Genomic DNA, 22,177 nt, shown 5'->3' on the forward strand with positions numbered 1-22,177 from the left:
GATTCCTAGATCTTGGAATCAACAGAGCAAATGGTTGCCAAAAATCCACCAATCAGTGATAAACCAGATATAAAAGCTAGCCAGGAAAGCACGGTCTGAGGACAGGTGCAGTGTATGCAAAGCCAAGAAGGATACACATGGGATGAGGTCAGGAGTACAACAGGGGAAGAGGAGTGTGGTGATTCAGATAATGACAATGACTTCACTCAGAGGATCAGCTCAAGGCAAAATCATTTGATGGCAGCATATCTGCTGACTGTTCTCCCCCACTCCCACCAAACACTGCAGCTGTGGGCTCAGACAAACATTTGATACCTTGAGCCAAACTGAGCCTATGGATGGGTCATCATAGCAATGGTAACTTGGATGTGTGGATTTGGATTTATATAAGTCTGTGCTCTTCTGAAGGAACCTAAAATGTGGATCACCAAAGTAAGGGCCAGAGGAAATGAGAATGGCAGTTTCCAATCTTGATTTCTATTAGATTTTTTTGTTGCTTCTGGGCATGGCTTAGCAGGAAAAGGAGTTACAGTTGTTTTCTCACAAGGATGGAACCTTAGATTATTCCCCAAAAGTGATGTTAACTCTGCCTAGACCCTGGTGTAGCATCATCCCAATCACTTGAGAGACTCTGATGGGAAACACTCACTTCATCTCACTTTTCTGGTTTTACCTTTTTGCAAGGTTCAATGGAAAGGGATCTATGACCTCCACAGCCTGAACTCTCTTTACTTCCTTCTCCCTTTATTCATGTTTCCTCTGTCAGCAGAGTTATTGGGAAAGGGATGCTACATTATGCCAGCAAGAATTCTATCTTCTCCCTTGTTTTAGAATCCAGCTTACCAAAACTCCAACTTGGGTGAAAATGCCACACTCTCGTAATGGAAATAACCACCCTTGAGGTCTTTCTGGGTCTTTGATTCCATAGCCAGGGAACAACCAGAATAATGAGGGTTCTCCAGAACAAATCATAGGGGGCTCATCGGAAGGAACTAGGGATGATTAGCCAGCAGTAGAGAAAACTCCAAAAGAACATGATAACTATCTTCAGGTATTTGAAAGATCGTAGTATAGAGAAGGGACATTTGTTCTCTAAGGACAGAACAAAGAGCAAAGAGAGTCTAAGTTAAAGGAAGGCAGTAAGATAGGACTGCTAGACTCTAGACAGTGTGGAGGGGAGTAAAGTAATAGAATACTGGAAATGGAACAAGTTGTGAAGAACTTTCAGGGTCCAAGACAGGAATTTATATTTGTTCTTAAAAGTAATGAGGGACCATTGCATACATTTATATTTTAGGAAAATAACTCTGGCAGTTGTATGGAAAATAGATTGAAGTGGGGTGAAACTTGGAGAGTCTAATTAGAAGATTTTTGACAATAGAGCAGGTGAGAAGCAATGAGGGCCTGAACTAGGTGACTGTGTAAAAGGAGTGAAGAATTATGTAATTGATAATGAAGAGAAAATTGCAAGCTGTGGAACCTGATTGGATACATAGATTGAGTGAATTGAGGATTAAACTGAGGTTGCCAACCTGGGTTGTTGGGAGATTTTTGATCCCTTCAACAGTATAAGGAAGGTTTCTTTTCTTTTTTTTATATTTTATTTTTTCCAGTTACATGTACAAATAGTTTTCTTTTTTCACTGATATTTTATTTTTTCAATTACATGCAAAGATAGTTTTCAACTTTCATCCTTTTGTAAGTTTTTGAGTTTCATATTTTTCTACTCCCATCCTTTCCCTCCTCCCCATGACAGCAAGTAATGTGATATAGGTTATACATGTGCAGTCATATTTAATATATTTTATATTAGTTATGTGGTGAAAAATAGTCAGAACTAAAGGGATAAAATGAGAAAAAGAAAAGAAAAATATAAAATGAGTTTAAAAAAAGTAAAAATTATATGCTTTGGTCTGCATTCAGACTTCACAGTTCTTTCTTTGCATGTAGATGGCATTTTCCATCGTAAGTCTTTTGGAATTGTTTTTGATCATTGTATTGTTTAGAGATGATCATCATAGAATGTTGTTATTGCTTGTTCTCCTTGTTCTGCTTACTTTATTATCAGTTCATGTAAGTCTTTGCAGGTTTTTCTGATATCTGTCTGCTCATGATTTCTTATAGAACAGCAATATTGCTTCATATTCATATGTCACAACTTCTCCAGCCATTCCCCAGTTGTTGGGCATCACTTTTGTTTTGTAATTCTTTTCCATTACAAGAAGAGTTGCACTAAATGGTTTTGTACATTTGGATCCTTTTCCTTTTTTGTGATCTCTTTGGGATATAGACCTAGTAGTGGTATTGCTGGATCAAAGGGTATGTGCAGTTTTATTTATTTATTTATGTGCAATCATAGTTTCAAATTGTTCTCCAGAATGGTTGGATCAGTTCACAACTCCACCAACAGCGCATTAGTGGCCCTGTTTTCCCACAACCTTCCAACATTCATCATTTTGTTTTTTGGTCATATTTGTCAGTCTGATGGGTGTGATGTGGTACCTCAGAGTTGTTTTATGTACATTTCTCTAATCAGTAATTATTTTGAGCATTTTTAATATGACTGCAAGATAGTTCTAATTTCTTTATCTGAAAGCTGCCTGTTCATATCTTTTGATCATTTACTAAGTGGGGAATGACATAATTTTATGAATTTGATTCAGTTCTCTATATATTTTAGAAAAGAGATCTTCATCAAAAACACTGGTTAAAAAATTGGTTCCCAGAATTCTACTTTAGAAGGAATGTTTTCAAGAGAGGCTTAGAGAAGTAGGGGGAAGATAATGAATTTAGTTTTGAAGAAGTTAAGTTTGAGATGTTTATGGATATTTGATATGGAAAATAGGCAATGTGGATGAAAGACTAGAGGTCAGGAAAGAAACTAGGTTTGGATAAATGGATCTGAGAATCATCAGGAAGATAATTGTGTTCATAGGATCAAATGTAAGCGAATAAAGAATGAGAAGTGCCTTGAAGAAGGAACCTTGGGGAGACCACTCACATTCACTGACATAATATAGGTGATGAATCAACAAAGGCAACTGAGAAGCAAGAAAAAGGAATGTCCCAAAAACCCAGAGTGACAAAAGTATAATAGAGAAACAGCTTAGCAGTGTCAAATACTGCAGAAAGGCCAAGAATTGTGAGTATAGAAAAAAAGACAATTAAATTTGCCCATCAAGATTTGTCATTGGTAGCTGGGAACTCATTCAACCCTTCTGGAGAGCTATTTGGAACTATGGCCAAAGGGCAACAAAAATATGCATACCCTTTGACCCAGTAATACCACTATTGGGTCTATACCCTGAAGAGATGAAGAAAAAGGGTAAAAACATTACTTGTACAAAAATATTTATAGCAGCCCTGTTTGTGGTGGCAAAGAATTGGAAATCAAGTAAATGTCCTTCAACTGGGGAATGGCTTAGCAAACTGTGGTATATGATGTCATAGAACACTATTGTTCTATTAGAAACCAGGAGGGATGGGATTTCAGGGAAGCCTGGAGGGATTTGCATGAACTGATGCTGAATGAGATGAGCAGAACCAGAAAAACACTGTACATCCAAACAACAACATGGGAGTGATGTTCAACCTTGAAGGACTCGCTCATTCCATCAGTGCAACAATCGGGAACAATACTGGGCTGTCTGCAAAGGAGAGTGTCTTCTGTATCCAGATAAGGAGCTGTGGAATTTGAACAAAGTGCAAGGATTATTCCCTTTAATTTAGGAAAAAACCCCAGATATCTTATTGTCTGATCTTGTTACATCTGAGACTTCTATTCTCTTCTTTAAGGATATGATTTCTCTCTCATCACTCCCAAATTGGATCAAGGTGCAACATGGAAACAAAGTAAAGACTGACAGAGTGCTTTCTGGGGGTGGGGGGTGGGGGTAGGGAAGCAAGATTAGGGGGAAAATGTAAAACTCAAATATCTTTAACAAAAATAAATTTAAAAAAAGATTTGTCATTGATGAATATGGAGAGAATAATTTCATTTGGAAAATGAGATCAAAAAACAAATTTCAATTGATTTAGAAGAGAGTAAGGCAGTGGAGACACAAACTATAGAAGAATTTTAGAGTGTAACTTAAAAGGGGAGGGGAGATATAGTACAATAGTTGGTGCACATAGTATGACTAGTGAGGATTTCTTTTTAGTGGGGGAGACAAGCATTTTTGTTGGCCTTAGGAAAAGAATGAGGACATAAGGAGAGATTGGTGAATGTGATTGATGGTGGGGAAAATATGCTGGGGAAAATGAAAGGAGCATATAAGATTGTGGAAAGATGGTGGTATAAGACCTAAAAGGACCCCAGATCCTTTTACGGATACCTTTGTAAAACTCTAAAATTTCACTTGAAGTAACATTGATAAAGAAAAAACAAAGAGAAACAACTATAAACTTGTCCATACTTTCCAAAGCTATACTCAAAGCCTGCCAGAATCCCACAGAAGCCCTGAGCAGAAGTAAGCCAGGATGGATGGAAGGCCAAGTGCAAAGCAGTCTGGTCTCACAGCAGGAGAGAGGACCAGGACAGCATCCAGGAAGCCTGGGCCTAAACCCCAGCAGGGAAACAAGGCCAGACAATTCCCGCAGAAGATGGGGCCTACTCTTAGTTTAAATGGAAACATATGATAATTATAGAAGATGCTGTTCTGAGAATTGTTATGTAAGCCCTAGTATAAGAAAAAGCTTCCCTAATAACTGTCCTAGTAAATGATGAGGAAGAAGCATTAGGTGTAATTCTCTATTTCATCTTAGCCTGTGCTCACAAATGGCCTTCAAGTAGGTATGATTTGGTCTTGTTATTTGAAATCCATTTTAAATAGCTACAGACAAAGCTCATTGCAGGCCAAAAAGCAGAGAAAGATGGATGATTGAATTAATGAAGGGTAAAGTAGCTAACTGATGATCCATTATGTAAAAAGTCAGTTTAAGGCTCCAAATCATAAGCTCCTCCACAGGAAAGTTTCTCTTTGTTGTACTCTTTTTTTTCCTGGAAGTCTTCCTGTGCACACTAGATTTGATACTAGCAGTATCTTCACTTGAGTTGTCTGGCACCATAACCCTAAACACCAGTAACTCTCTTCTTTGTCAAAAAATAGACAGATCCTTCAAGCCAAGAGGGGAGCTCTGTAAATAACTGTTACTTCCTTCAAGTCACTGGGGAGGCACTGATTCACACTCAGGAAATGCTTGCAGCTCACCAGAAAATGAAGTGAACTACACCTTGGGATGACAACAGAGATGCCTGCTTATGAGATTTATAGAAGACAGAAAACCAAGAGAGTGCTAACAGGTCAGTATCCAGAAAAGGACTCAGTAGAATGAGATAAAATCAAACAGGGAAAAACGTAGTGTTGTAAACTCGAATTTAAACATCAACAGTGACAAGTACAGAATAGAGGAAGCATGGGTGGACAAGAAATTTGGTGGAAAGAGAAGAAATGACCTTGAGTTTCAGGGTACCTGTAAATGTCATATGGATCAGCAGGGTGATAAGTTAGTTAAAGAAGCTAATACATTAAGAGAGACTTGGTGTCCAAGAGAGATAGATGCAAGTGATAACTGCTCAGATTATATCTACAGTATTGTGTTCACTTCTGAGTACCAGTTTTTGGGAAAGATGTTGATAAAGTAAAGAGCCTTGAATGGAAGGCATGGGGTGGTAATGGCTTTTACTTCCTGCCTTATGAAAACTGTGTGAAGAAAATTAAGTTATTTAGTATGGAGAAAAGAAGACTTGGACAGGGTTATGAGAGCTGTCTTGGACTATTTGAAAGGTTATCACGTGGAAGAGAGATTAGATGTATTCCATTTGGCAATTGAGGGAAGTTCTTAGGAGGCACATTTAGACAATGGTGTCAGGAAAAAATACCCATGGAGTAAAGCTCTCCAAAAGTGGAATGACCTGTTTCCAGCATTGATCTGCAAGGAGAGGTTGATGATGACTTGTTGGAATTTCTATAGAAAGACTTTATATTCAGATGTTTTATTTGGATGAAACTAGCAAGCCTTTGAGATCCTGTGATTCTGTGATCCATGATAAGGACAAAATTGCTCCAAAGAGTCTTCTCTCAAGAGTTGCCAGAGAACTGCTTATTTGTCATCACATAGAAAAATCTTGCATACTTAAGTGCTTGGCCCCTATTTGTTGTTGTTAATTATGCTGAATTATCTAGATGCAAAGAGGAAAAAAAGAAGCTATCTGTCTGGATATGTGTCTTACTGGATAACACACTGTTTTGGATATGTCCAGAATAACTGCATTTTCTTTTTCATTTGGAAATCCCATATTTTCATGTAAAAAGCCTCTCTCTGAGGATAAACATAAGTACTAACAGTGAGACTCAAAGTAAGTTAGTAACTTACCGATTCAGAATGGGAAGGGACCTTATAATAATAATGATGATGATGTTTGCCCTACGTTATCGAAGAAGACCAGGGCATCAGGTAGGTGATGTCATGACAAGCATGTGAATTGGATTGGAGTGAGGGAGATGTTGTGCTAAGTCAACAGCCTCACTTTCTCCTCTGGAGTCATCTTGGACCAGTGACCAGATATGGATCAGGAGGACTGGAGACCGCCCTGGATGTGGGATAATCAGGGTTAAGTGACTTGCCCGAGGTCACACTGCTAGGAAGTGCCAAGTATCTTAGGCCCAATTCCAGCTCCCATCCTCCTGAATGCAAGGCCAATGCTCTATTCATTGCACCACCTAGCTACAGGAAGGGACCTTAGAAGGTCATCTAGTGCACAGTCTTCATTTTATAGACAATGAAACAAAGACATAATGAGTTGAAGAAGGAGCAGCTAGATGCTGCAGTGTATAGAGCATCAGCCCTGGAGTCAGGAGGATCCAAGTTCAAATTCTACCTCAGACACCTAATATTTAGCTGTGTGACCTGGGCAAGTCAGTTAACCCCCAATGCCTTGCAAAAATAAAATAAAAAGAATTGAAGTAATTTGCCCATGATATTAAGTGGCAAAGTCAGGATTGGTCACCACTCATGTTGATCCTTTGGTTTAGCTCCCTTATTTTTTAGGTCTGGAAATGTATTCCCAAGATAAGCGTCTAGTCTCAAAAAGTTACTTTATGCGTAGCAGAATGTTTGAAAGACTTTATTTTAAACTCTTTTCAATTTAAGCTGTAACCTAGTCTTTGGGTTTTTGTACAGATTTTTAATTGTTTGAGTATTTTTTTTTTTGACTAGAGTTTTCAATCAGATCTCTTTGACTATTTTAGGTATTCTTCCAGGGCATAATTCAGCTCCTCTGTGTTAGGACCCTGACTTGAAGGAGAGAGATGTTTGGTGCCTGGAATGAATAAAATTAAGCTTTAAAAGAGTTTCTTTAAATATTTAAAGAGCAGTGGGCATTCATCTCTTACTTATAAGCTTGAAAACCTTTTACCACCGCATAGAAATGATGGGAATTCAGAGCCTTTTTTTTTTTTTTTGTTAAACATGAAGTCAGGTTAACAAGGTAAAATGTAGTCATCATAGATTGTGTTTTGCTTCACTACTGCATGGTACATTGATCTAGGAATGACATGAAAAGTATACTCTTAGTATTGTGGTAAGGTACTTGATTGTTCGTGGTTGGAACTTAGAAAATTAAATCTCTTCCCCCTGCCCTTCCCTCTCCACTCCCCAGCCCCTTTCACTGTCTTTCTCCTTTCCCTTTTATTGTCTCTACCTTCAAAATCAAACCCAGATTATAGTGAATTAATGGTAGAGTTGTGAGTAGAGAATTATCAAATTCAAGCGAGGAGATTTCATAACAAAAGATAAAGAAAAATGAGGTTAGTGTTGATACATGTTTTATAGTATAGGCCTTTACATTTCTTATAGCCTAGTATATAGAAAAGAGAAAGGAATTAGGAGACAAGAGACCTCAATGGTTCTTTCCTCCTCTTTCCTCCTCTTCTTCTTTTTTGTTTCCCCATCCTCTTTTCTTCTCTGTCAAATATCCCTATCATAGATAGACTATGAGTACTATTAATAAGGAAGCAGAAAAATAGAACCCTAGACTTTTTCTAGGTCTTCTTTTCTCAATCTCAGATCCTCATTGCTCTGTTCATGCACTTTAACTTATTAAGAAAAATACATCTGGGGACATCATAATTCTCCTCCCAACACTTGCTTGATTCCTTAGTGCTCTCTCATTCTATTGAAAAATACCCCTGTAATGTTAGGATTCCAAATGTGCACCAGAATATTCCTGTTGGGAGTGAAATTGGCAGAAGGAGACATTCCTATCATGTTCTATAAAATCACAAAATCTTCAGGGAGCATGTTCAATTTCAGAGTGAGGGTGATATAATGGATGGAGGGCGGCTCAACTTGGAAATCATAAGCCTTGGGTTCAAGTCCTGACTCTGACACTAGGTTTGTGACTCTTAGTATGTCATTTTACCTATTATAAGAGTCAATTTTGTCAGGAATAATATCTTTAGTGCTATGTCTCACAGGCTTGTGAGGATCAAATGAGATAAAATAGCAAAAGCGCTCTGTGTTGGAAACACTAAATTGAAGTCAGCTATTATCTATATTAGTTATATCCCTTGCTTGCCAATTTAGCGATCCTCGAGCCCTAGCAGATGCATAGCCAGTGGAGAGTCAAACTGAATGTATCACCAGCATTTTCTAGGAAGTGAACTTATAGGGTTTCTTAAGCTTTTTTCTGTCTTGGAACCCTTTGGCAGTCTGTGGAAAGAAGCTTGCTCATGCTCATAGTAGTATTTTTAAATGTATAAAATGAAATACAGAAGATTATAGAAGAAACCAATTGTAATGAGATACAATCATCATCAACAGAATTTTTAAAAAGTAACTTCATGGATACCAGATTAAGAATTTCTGATGTTAGAGCTTTCTTAGTTTTTTTCTTCCAATATGTGGGTTTATAAAACCAATTTTACTTAATTGTGATCATTTCACTTGACATGTAAATAGCTGGAACTTGTCCAAAATAAGGGTGATTACATAGTCATCAGAACATTTATGTAAGAAACCTTTTAAAAAATGCACTCCTGTATTCATGGTGAATATGCATTTAGAATGCATGTCATAATTGTAAAATGTCAAAGGTATCTTTTTGACGAGCATAGAAGACATCACAGAGAATGAATGATGCAGCATTCAGAAGCTATTTCCCATGGTAGTATGAGAGGAAATGAGATGTGGAAGCATAAGAGAGAAGAAAAAATTGCTAAAATACAAGTGGTATACAGTTTTTGGATAAATAGTTTCTTGGTGTGTTTTTAAAAAATGTATATGACATGAAAATGATATTTTACAAAGCTCTTTAAAGAAGAACAAATAAATATTCTTCAGGCAATTAATTATACGAAAACAATTAATGGCAAATGTATTTATCATGGAAAACATTGTCTTTTCTTAAAATTCTTTCTAAATTACTAAAATGTAATTTTCCACTTTGCTCATGCCACTCTCCCTGCTCAGAAACTGCATGGTTCCTCCTTGATCATAAGAAGGTTCCAGACTCCTTAGATTTTCAAAGCTCTTGACAATCTAACCCTAATCTACTTCTCCTGTCTTAATCTTTTTTTTTTTAGGTTTTTTTTGCAAGGCAATTGGAGTTAAGTGGCTTGCCCAAAGCCACTCAGCTGGGTAATTCTTAAGTGTCTGAGGCCGGATTTGAACTCAGGTACTCCTGACTCCAGGGCCGGTGCTCTATCCACTGTGCCACCTAGCTGCCCCGTCTTAGTCTTTCTTAGTGGCAATATCCATCCACAAAGTATCAAAATGTCATTTCTGTTTAATGACTTTCTTTTATACTTCTCAGTTCAAAAAAGGTTGTTTCCAGCCTTCTTATTCCTTCTCTCAACCACAAAGAAAGCTATGTAGGTATAAAGTCCTGGTAGGATTTTCAACTGCTGGCAAAGTTGCTGAATCTTGTGTGTGACATTCCATCTCCTGCCTCCATTTTTCTGTCCAGCTTGTTTACTATATGGAATGCTTTCCTTCTTCATCTTTTTTCATGGAATCTGTTTCTCTTTTCAAATCTCAGTTCTACTCCATCCTCCTTCACAAAGATTTTCTGAATTCCCCAAAATTATTAGTGTTCCCTCCAAAAAAATTTTGATTAGATTTTTCTATTTACTTGGTTATGTACATGTTGTTCCACCTCTTCCCTTTGTGCCTAGCACAGTTTCTGGCACATAATAGGCACTTATGAAATGTTTATTGATAAAATATTTAATTAAATTCAGACAAAATGTTCCAAGGCGGAACTCTTTAAATCATTTCCACTAAAGTTTTTTTGAATACTGTTTTATTTTTTGCCGATTCCATGTATTTTTGACTCTCATTTAAAAACTTTTGAGTTCCATATTCTCTCCTTTCTTCTTTCCTTCTCCCTCCTCCGCACTGATGGTAAGCAGTTTACCAGTTGTGTTACCCTGGGCATGTCACTTAACTCTGTATGCCTCTTTCTCATCTATAAAATGTGCTAGAGAGGGAAATGGCAAAACGTTCTAGTATCATTGAGAAGAAAAGCCCAAATGGGGTGATGAACAGAACTGAAATCAACTGAATAACAACCATAACAACCACAACCACACCCACCACTGCCACAACATACCACTAAAGTTACAAATTTGTGTTTCAGGATCTCCTCACTGAAGTGTGTGTGCTACAGAAAGTCGAGGAGCTTCACCTTACAGCTTTGCCACTAAACTAACTTGGGCAAGCTATTCTGCCTCCATTTCCTTATCTGTATAATGAGGGCTCTAACATTGTATGCTTCTCTTCTTTGGTTATATTTGATTTTAAAAACTAAACAAAATGAAGTTAGTTATATTCTTGAAAATGTTGTGATTAATTTCAGAGAAAAGGGAAAGGTATCCAGTAATATTTCCAAACTAGGTTTTGGAATTGCTGCTTAACCAATGCCTGATAAGGAATTGTATAAACAATACAGTCCTTTTCCACCTAGGTTATATTTTAGCTGGAGGTCAATTAAAATTCAGAGCCCATGCAGTTGAAATGCCAACCAGGGCTTAAGCTAGAAATCTCTTCTTAAAATGAATGACTCCAAAGGAAAAAATTCTTCATTTTCTTTTCATCAATAGTCAATGTCAATGATTAACATTTAATGAGGAGAATTTTTTTCCTTTGGTTAATTTCTTTGCAATTCAGAAGTTCTAAAATGTTGGGTTAACAAAGTTTCTGCCTTAGAAGTACATTGTCTAAAGTGTCTTTGTTTGATGGTGAGATTGGAGAGATGAAAGATCGACAGAAAGAATCTTCTGACAAGTAGAACAGGTCTCAGCTCTTTAACAGAAAGCATTTTCCAATAGGTATTTGAATAACCAACTCCAAGAACGATGATTTACAAACTCCTTATAAACACTCTCTCACAATTCTTTGACCTATCAAAGACATATGTCACTAATTAGTGATCCCAGATTGAGTTCTGGCCAATCAGCCTCATGTGTTTAATCTTTTTATCAGTCATTTGTACTTCACAGGTGACCTCTAAAGTCACTTTTAGCCTCTAATACCTTATTGACTCTACCATCAAGGGCAAGTTAATTTACTTTTCTAAGTTTTAATTTCCTAATTTGTCAAATAAAACTAATACTCTTTTGGGTAGAGGTTCTTATCCTTTGTTGTATCCTGGGCCTCTTTGGCAGTCAGAATAATGCTTTGAAATGCATACAATAAAACACCTAGTGGTTACAATGGAAGGACATTATACTGAAATACAATTATCAAAAAAATTTAAAAACCCAAATATTCAGGGTGAAAAATCCCAGCTATACATGTATTGCATATTACTGGAAAGAGGGCTGACCTTTGAGTAGGGAAGATTTGTGAATTCAATTGATGATGATGATGATGATGATGATGATGATGATGATGATGATGTCGTTGTTGTTTTGTCCTTTGAAGAAGACCACAATATCAGGGAGGTGATGCTATGACAAGCTCAAGATTTGGATTTGAGTGAGGGAGGACTGTGCTAAGTCACCAGCCTCACTTTCTCTTCCAGAGCCTTCTGGGTCCAATGGTCAGATAGGAATGAGGATGCCTTGGAGATGGCCCTGTATGGCAGGCAGGCAGGGTGAAGTGACTTGCCCAAGATCAGTTAGTTAATGTCAAGTGTCTGAGGTCAGATTCGCTCTCCTGTCCTCCTGACTCCAAGGCAGTACTCTTTGGACTGAGTCATCTCCTCTGACATCCACTGTGTTTATGAAGCCCAGGAAAGTAATTCCTTCTCAGGGTCCAGGCAGCTATGACACCAAAGTGCCTAGTAGTCTGTTGATGATCTGTGCTGGCAAAGGGATTTTCTTTCCTGCAACATTACCTCCATCCAAAAGAAGTGCAACTTCAGGACCAAAGACCATAGACCATCTTTTTTACAAGGCTTTTATAAACTCTTCAGTAATGGGCACTTTTGTTATTCCAGGTTTGGCCATTTGTGATGTTATGAGTTAAACACTGGAGTGATTCACCATCTTGGAATCTGCCAACTGAGACAGGTTCAATGGGGCCAACACTTGATTTAAGGATAAGTCTAGTAAGACTTTGAGAATTGCTAGGAAATTTCAGGCTTCTTGTCAGGGCTTCTGAGTCCAGGCAGTTCTAAGCCAAGAAGACTCCTTTTACTTTTTACAATATCCCTTATGTTCATTCGCTTTAATTCCACAAATATCTCTTTAGCTAGGGATCGAGGCAATAGAGGAAAAAAACCAAACAACCCATGTCTTTCTGGAGCTCAAGATATGCTTTACTTGGAAGGTATAGATGACTTCATCTGCCATGTATTTAACCAATGAGTTTGGCTCCTGCTGCAGGAGGGGGGTCCATCATGACACATAATCAAAAGACTCACCTACCTCTATTTTAGGTATTACCTGTTGATAAACTCCTATGTTAAAAACATGTTCTTTTTTCCTTCTACCTCATTCTTCCAACTCTATGCTAGGGAAACATCATGTTTATAATTCAGAATCTAGCCATCCAAATTCAGAGGATTTTCTTCTGAGGGAATATAAGAAGGTGTTATTGGAAAATAAAGACCATATAAAGATGCTTTTACTTATCTATAATCTCATGCTTGGGTCAACTCATTGTAACAGAGGCACCACTTGACTGAAACTCACAGGAACTGGAACCTGCATTGTCTCTGGTTTTGAACTCATGTACTATGCTGGCACGGTCCTTGTTAGGAAACCCTTCCCCTAATTAGGGGGATAAGACTTCAGTTCTTTATACCCCCTTACCTATCTCCTCTTTGCATCCTTGGGATAATTAATTTGGGACTCAAATTTTCCATGAAGGGAGCTTAGGAAAAGAGATGTTGCTGTACAATTTTAATTGGGAATGGGCCAGGTAGTTTATTATGTCAGAGTAAATGCTAAGTCCTATCAAGTCACAATTTATTAAGTACCTGCTCTGTACCAATCACTGAGCTAAGCACTGGTGATAAAAAGGAAGGGAAAAAACAGTTCTTGTCTTCAAGAAGCTCACAATCAAATGGAAAAAAACAGGTGACAAACAAGTATGTATTAAAATATCTATATGGAAGATAAGGTCTCTTTGAGACATTGCTTTAGGTTGCTGTTTGGTGGCACCAAAATCACTAAAAAGCAGCCCTCTTCTAGGTCAACCTTGCCTGGTCAAGACAGAGCCTCAGATCTTTGCCTCCCACAGTTCTCAGGAGGTAGATTAAAGCAGCCCTTGTGTTTTCAAGCCCAAAGGAGGAGAGAGAGGTAGAGGGACAGGCTACCATCTCAGTATATTCACTAAGCTACTGCTCAGTAGCCAATTAGAGATTGTTTTTAATCATGACTCATTTCAATCCCATAAAAATAAACCATGGATGACCAGAAACAAACTTCCCCAAACTTGTGTAAGGTGAAGAGGAATCAGCCAGGAAAACTTACATATTTTTCAAGTAATGTCCTTTTTTGGTCAATTCATCCATGTTCCATTACCACACAGAATAGTGAGAAAATGTGTGTCATGGTGTTTGCCCTATAAATTCCACTAAAAATACAAAAAGTACTTGAACTATGTCTTACTTAAATTTTATGTCTCCCTTAACACCTATAAGGGAACTTTGCACATAGCAGGTAACTGAATATTTGTTGAATGAGTTATATGTGCTAATGGTGCTTTGTGGAAGCTTTGTGACTCAGTGGATAGAACACTGAGCCTAGAGTCAGAAAGCCCTGAGTTCAAATGGGACCTCAGACACTTACTGGTTGTGTGACTCTGGGCAAGTTCACTTCACCCTGTTTGCCTCAATTTCCTTACCTGTAAAATGAGCTGGAGAAGAAAATGGCAGACTACTCTAGTATCATTGCCAAGAAAGCCCCAAATGGGGTCACGAAGAGCCAGATATGACTGAAACAACTGAATAATAACAAACAAGTGGTGCCCATCTATTAGAAGAATTCTAAATATTTTTGAATGGTTTAGTACTTTTTGGCCAATGATTGTACTGACAGATTGATACAATAAAAATTGGTCCACGAGATAGGTCAGCAATATCCAATATTTTTCTTCATTAAAAAAATACAAGTGCATCAAACAGGTCTGTTGTCAGTACTATGCAGTTGAGTGCACTGTCTATTGATCTGGTTTACTAGTACATATATTTTGAAGAGATTTTGTAGGTGGACAGACAATAATAAGCTAGGTCAAGAAATGAACAGGAGGAAGAGAAAAGGTTATATTGCATTTTGGAAATTGCACAGAACTCTCAAGGACAGCAAGCTGAAACAAAAACTGATCCTTTTAACATCATTTTCCTTTCACTGATGCTATATAGTTATGATGCATGGACTGCTGCAGTCCCTAAAGAATCAAAATTATGGGTACACCTAAGGACAGTGCAGAGACTTATGATGGGTGTAAATAGGCCACAGAATAGAGTGATATGGTAGTAATAATGATAGATTTGGAATCAGGATTACTGACTTTCCAGCTACGTGATCCTGTACAAGTCAATGACCTTTAACCGTCTTGGGCTCCCATTTCCTCAACTGCAAAATGGAGGAGTCAAACTCAGTGACCATTAATGTCCCTTTCAGGTCTAAATCTATGATCCTATGACCCTAAGAAGATAATTAATTCTCTGGGATTAAAATAATCTTCTCATATGCCCAACTAAGACATAGCCCAATGTCCAAAGTTTGAACACTGAACTCTGAGGTTACATGTTATTGGATATGACTTAGAATTTAGTAGAATTTACTCCTCAACATACTTGTATAGCTGGATACTGTATGTAATTCTCCTGTAATTGTTTGCCAATGAGCTTACTAACTGGAGCTCGACCTAGTAATACAGTCAGTAGAACAGTAATTAACTGTTTGGTCAAATGAATATGTATTCATTACATTTGATCATATAATTTACAAGAAAATGAGGTAGTAAAAATGTTGTGGCAAAGAAAAAACAGAGAAAAGGTTTACACAAATTGAATCCTGTGTCAAACTATAGTATATTTTAGTCTCTGTTTATTGGAATGAGTTGGAGGGGAAACATTCCAATTGGGATGAAAATATACAATTTAGCTTTTTTTTGGTGAAATGTTACAAATGGATAATCATAAGTTCATTTGATAGTCACGTTGGTGACATTAATCATAATGAATTCATTCAATGTTAATGTGGATGTAAGATGCAATATCAGAAATTCTAATTTAATTTATCAAATAATTAACATAATGTCCTTGGAAGCATTGCCCTCTAGTCCTGGACAATATTTGAAGTGGAAAAGAAATGTTAATTTTATTGGTGCTACAATAATAAGATGGAACATGATAGTATCCATCTAGATGTAATGAGCAATTTCAGTGTAATTTACAATTATAGAATAGAGTTTGGGGAGATTTGATTTTTTTTTGGTTTTATTTTGCAGAAATGAAAACCAAAGACATAATAATTTAGTCATAGTATAGAGCTTGGAAAATAATTACATTCTTTTATAGGTAAATCTGAAAGACATTAATTTGAATTAATCCCATTTCTTTGGTGTTGCCTATATGTATTTAGATATAAAAATATAATTGTCTAGTGATGCGACAGAGAACTAATAATATATTTTAGGAGATGGAATACTTAAGAGTCAAAGAATGTTAGATTGTAGCACTATAACTATGGTGAAGTAACCAAGACTTTGTTGTGTGCACATGGATGGGGGTGAGCAAGAAGCTGCCAGGCTTCTCTGTGCCTCACGGTCCTCTGTTGTTCAAATGCAGTGTGGTACTACCCTGAAGTGTTTCACACTTTTCTTGGAGCCCATCTTTCCCTACTGCTGTATCTTTCTTTGTACCCCTAGGAAATGAGCAGCTAGTGATCTTTGACTCTTAGCCATTATCCATCTCCCTGCTCAACTGAATTTACCCTGGTTATTAGAATGGGAAAGAAATTGAAAGAGAGAATTCCTTCACATTCTTATGGGAAATATAAGGCCCAAAGAAGGGAAAGCACTTGGCTGACATATAGTGATTGAGTTACCATGAGAGCCAAAAAGGAAACAAGGTCTCTTGAGTCCACTTTTCTCTCAGCTGCACAACTCAGTATTTAGCAAATGAGAAGAGATTTTCATGAGAATATGACTTTTTCATTTGCAATAAGAATAATTTTAATTTTATGGATCTTAGTTTAATTTAGTGAACTGAACCTTTTTCTCCAAAGCATATGCTTTTCAGATGATGATATGTTTGTATTCATAAGTAGAAATTTAATCTTTATTGTTAGTTGTTAATTGTCATTTATTATCAGATATTATCCCTAACTTCAAACATTATTACAAAATATAAATTGAATGTCACTCCTGTGACATAGGCCTACATACTTCACACTGAATATGGTCGTGACATGGCAAAGTAAAAATGAGATGGAAAATTAGCCTAATTAAAAATTCTATTTACAAGGGACTTTGACTGTCCTTCATGATTGGCAGAAATACAGTAAATCATAGACTTCTTAAGGGCAAGTGCTATCTCCTTATTGTGTTTGTTTCCTAAGTGTCTTAAAGAGAGATGGTGGTGACTAAGACTTTGTTGAATTAAGTTGAAATTAATTTAGCCAACGTTTTGATATCTAAAGTTAGTGTGTTCACATTACAAACTTCTAATTATATATTCATTGTAGATTACTTGAATAGTTAGGAAGAACCCTTCAAATTGATCTAATAATTTAAGGTCTAAAATGTTTTCATTAAAATATCTTCACTTTATGCCCTTGCCCTTTCTAGAATACAGTTCATAAATCAATTGACACAGTATTAGTTGAATACATTCATAAAACATTGTAGAGAATGGCATCAGTCTTGATATTTTGTAGGCTCAGGTATATACATACTTTTCTAGAAAGGCTATTCACATCCCTCCAACGACTCTTCCTGTAACTAATTAAAATATGATTCTACCAAATAAAGACTCAGAGGAAGGATTTGGTGTGTATGGCCATTGTTCAATCACACCTCAATTAAGCACCTACTATGTGACATCATGTACTATGCTGAGTTCCAGGGATACCAAGACAAAAGTGAAGTTGTCTTTGTCCTCACGTGAATTACAAGACTTTTATCCAGGAAGACAAAGTTTACCTGAATTAACAAGACCAAAATCAGCTTTTTAGAACAGATTTGTGACTTCATGAATATAGGGAACTCCAAGTTAGAAAAAGCAGGTCAACACCTCTTCTGAAACTTGTAATCTTAGAAATCTGCCTACAGTCTGAGAGGTTAAGTGACTTGCAAAGCATCCTACTTCTGCCCCCCCTTGAGCCAAGGCCAAAATGTCTAGGGTTTTGTAATGGAGAAAAGTTATCTCCTGAGAGTAAATGGATGCTTAGATCTCGCCGCTCAATAAATGATAGTTAATTCAGAGCAGCAGGACAGTAATTTATTTCACAATCCAGGAAGAATTGCAATGTAAGACCCTGAAAACTTTTGCTACAAACACCATTGGGTCTGATATATTGAAGTGACTGAATCAAATGCGAGAAGGCTCCATCTAATTTCTTCTCTCCAGGAATCTGACACCTGATTTGGAATTTTTGTTTATCCCAGCTGCAATATCACTCCTCAAATATCACTTACAGATGGAAATGACTTGTAAATCAGCTTGTGTCTGTGACACTTTCTTTACAAACAAGAAAATATCACTGACATTTTATTTCTAGTCCATTTTCTGGCATCACATGAATATTATACATGATTAATTTTTACAATGAGATAGGAATTTCTGTGATATGTGCATATTTGGCAAGGTTGAAGATCAAACACAGACAGAACCACTGAGAACTCCATGGGGAGTGAAGACCTTGAGTGCCAATTGAATGCAAGAGGGTCTGTAGTTCTTTGACAAGAGGATTATTTTTTTGAAATGAGCAGATAGATGAAGAAGAGTCTTTTTCTACCAGGGTTCTCCAAGTATATCCTAGACTAAGCAACTTGTTCTCAAAAGACCCAAGAACCTCTCCATTCCAGGCAGGATATGCATATGACTCTCCACAGTTGATAGCTTAGTATCAACCTAGATAGGAATGGAAAGGTTTTGAGTTGAGTACAAGAACTAAACGGACAAAGCTCTGGAAGAGTTTGGAATTTGGAGGCCAGGGAAAGGAGGGACCAGGGAGCTCTAGGGACTCTGGTAGAGGAGCTTGACATGAGTAGGACACTTGCTGCATATTTTGTATACTAAAGCAGAGCTAGTCATTACTAAAGGGAACAAAAAGCTATCAAGCAGAGAAGCTAAGGACTAGAGGTGCTTCTGTTAGAGAGAGAAAGCAGTCTCTCTCCCCTCTCCTCTCCCCCTTCCATTTGGTTTTTGCAAAGCAATGGGGTTAAGTGACTTCCCCAATGTCACACTCCCAGTAAGCATCTAGTGTCTGAGGTCAAATTCGAACTCGGGGCTTTCTGACTCCAGAGCCAGTGGTCTATTCAATGTACCACCTAGCTGCCCTGAGAAAGGAAATTCTAAGACAGCTGTAGGCCTGCTCTGAACTTGAATACCTCCAAATACCACTTTAGGTAGACCAAGATTAGCTTTTAAGACTTGTCACTTTTCCCTTTGGTTTATTTTAGCTCTCCTCCCTGTTTCCATCTAGAAAATGGCAGTAGAGTTTTAGAGGAAAAAAAGAAGGGGATTTGTCTTATTTCATAGAAGGTGAGAAGGGAACTAGCAGGGAAAAAGCAAACAAATCCAAAAAACTCAGGTATGGGTGAGCAGGTCAAGAAGCTCATGGAATAGATAGGAGTTGGGAGCCATGTTTTAGGGCGGCCACTAGGTGGCACCAGAGTGCATAGAGTGATAAGCCTGAATCCAGGAAGCTCTGTAGCCTGGGATGCCTCCTAGCTGTGCCACCTTGGGCAAGTCACTTAACCTCTGCTTTGGTTTCCTCAGGTATTCCTGAGTTAATATTTATAAAAGCACTCAGTACAGTATTTGGTGCAGAGACCCTTTAAGGAATTTTAAAGTGAAAGGAAGTCTAGATCAAAGAACCTTATACCAATTCATCATGGTCTGGTTTATATATCTAGCACAAATGGAGGAGCAGAATTTTTAGCCTCCTTTGTTTGTGTCCTGGACAATTTGAAGAGTCAGTCTGATGACACCTGTGGATTCCTTCTGAGAATAATGTTTTAAATGTATAAAATTTAAAAACTAACCTGTAGGATTATAAAGGAAGCCAATTATATATTTATATGGATATCAGTATATGATTATAGATAACACGTATGCATTCAGATATATATATATATATATACATACATACACACATACACGCAAACATACACACATAATCATTTATTTGTGTATTTAAAATAAGATCATATACCCTGGGGTAATATCCTTTAACCTAGAGGGCCTGTTAAGCTCACATGCCTTGCAGTAAGGTATGCTTTCTAGGCATACCTATGATTATGAAAATTATTCATTTATTTCATTAAATAAGATCCTTTGAACTCATAATGACCTTTCTTTCTATCTGTGTCTTAGCATCCTTGTCTTTATTTCAACATTGAGCTCATATACCACTTCCTCTGGGAAGCCTTCTTTGACCTTCCCAGAAGTCATGACCTCTCCCTCCTCAATTTTCCCTTCAGTGTATTTATGTATATAGATGTTGCATTCTAGACAAGGACAGGGTTTGTTTTGCCTGTTTATCTCCCCGTCTTCTAATACATTGCCTGGCACATGGTATGTTCCTAATAAATGCTAGTTTAATTGAAATTGTTGAACTGGAAGTCTAGACCTGTACTGTTAAGTATGTGACACCAAATTCACATATAGTCCATTGAATCTGGGATCACACCAATGTGGGTATTCCCTATAGTGATGCAGGCTGCCACCCATGTCTCGCCTTCTCATGCAATTTTTCTTTATGTGCTCACAGGAATTTATTCCCCCCCCCAAAATGATGAGGGCCTCCTTCATTTTCTCCTAACATTAGAGCTCTTCTTGCTACATGTTGGAGCACAGTGTTGAAAATTAATTCTCTACAAATCATTTCACCATTTCTGGTCTATAATATGCTACATCTTGGTCAAACCTACTGGGTACCTCCCCAGTGCCCTTTGAGTAATAGACCTGAAGCTTTCAATAAATATAACATCCCATGCCTTGGAGCCACATGAAGTCACCAGAAGACTATTGATATATAAAAGGTAGGCCTCTGTTTTAAAAGATGTTTGGGATCAAAGCAGTGGTGTCGAACTGGAATAGAAATTGATCCCTGTAGCAGATATATTGACTTAGAAAACTACAAATTTGCTTTATCTATGTTATATTGTATTCTTTAAATTTGATTTTATTAAACATTTCCCATTTACATTTTAATACAATTCCAAATGCTCTGGGGAGTGTTCCAGCATCTTGAGGCTGATGTAAATTTTTTTAAAAAAACCTATAATTTCTCAAAGAAAATACATCCTATGCTTTTTTTTTTTAAATAAAATCTGGACCAAATTCATTGTCCATTTGCAGTTTATACAGGAAATAAAGGCATAGAAGAGATAGAAATTTTAGTATTTTCAATTTCACTAAAACTTTTTTGGGTACCTTATATAAATCCATCCATTCATAGAAACATGCAGTCAGTCACTATATGCTATGTCCTAGGCTTTGTGCTGGAATACTAGGGAGTAAAAGACAAAAAACAGACCCTGCCTAGAACATCTCTCTCTCTCTCACACACACACACACACACACACACACACACACACACACACACAGTCACTGCAAAAAAAAACTGAGGAGAAAGAGATTATGGCAATTGAGAATATCATAGAAGCTTCACAGTGGAAATGGCATAGGAGCTGAGTCTTGAAGACATGAATTGGAGTAGGAGATATAAGGAAGAAAACCCTTGCGGAACTTGCAATCTAATGGTAGGTATACCATGTAAAAATTTTTACATACAAATTGTACAAAGTAAAGATGGAAGTTTACTTCTGAAGGAGGGAAGTTACTAGTGGAGATTTGAAAGGACAGAAAATCCCCCTGCAAAAGATGGATCTTTAGCTGAATATGGAAGCAAGGAGACACAAGCAGAAGTAGAGGCAGAGACAGAGAGAGAGGGGCGGGTATTCCAGGCTTGGAAGTCAGCATGGAACATCACAGAGCTCAAAGATAGAGTATTATGTGACAAATAACAAGAATATCAGTGTTGCTGAGTCATAAAGTATAGGAATTGAAGTAAAGCGTTAAGAAGACTGGAAAAGTAGGAAGGGGCCATGATATGAAAGGTTAATTTAAAAGCCAAACAAACAATTTTCTATTTGATCTTAGAGATACTAGGGAACTGTTGGAATTAAAAATAGTCCGTATACAGTAGATAATGTACAAATGGTTCTCAGAAGAGAGACTAGGGTTAGATAGGCAGTCATATTCTCAGAGGTGATAATTAAATATGTAAAATGATGAGGTTCCTGAGTTAGAAGAGAAGTAGAGGGTCCAGGATGGAGCCCTGAATGAAAAGGAGAGCTATATGAGTGATATTGTGAAGATACAATCTAGACTTGGCAACAGATTCTATATGTGAACTTAGATGACTGGAAAGAAGGTGGTACTCCTGACAGTAAATATGGGACGACAGATCCAGGAATAGCAGGAAGAATTAAAACCCAACTTCTCTAACAAAACACCTCCACAAAGTCAGAGAAAATGTTCTTGACT

Source organism: Macrotis lagotis, chromosome X, assembly GCF_037893015.1.
Source record: "Macrotis lagotis isolate mMagLag1 chromosome X, bilby.v1.9.chrom.fasta, whole genome shotgun sequence".
In the NCBI taxonomy this organism is placed as follows: domain Eukaryota; kingdom Metazoa; phylum Chordata; class Mammalia; order Peramelemorphia; family Peramelidae; genus Macrotis; species Macrotis lagotis.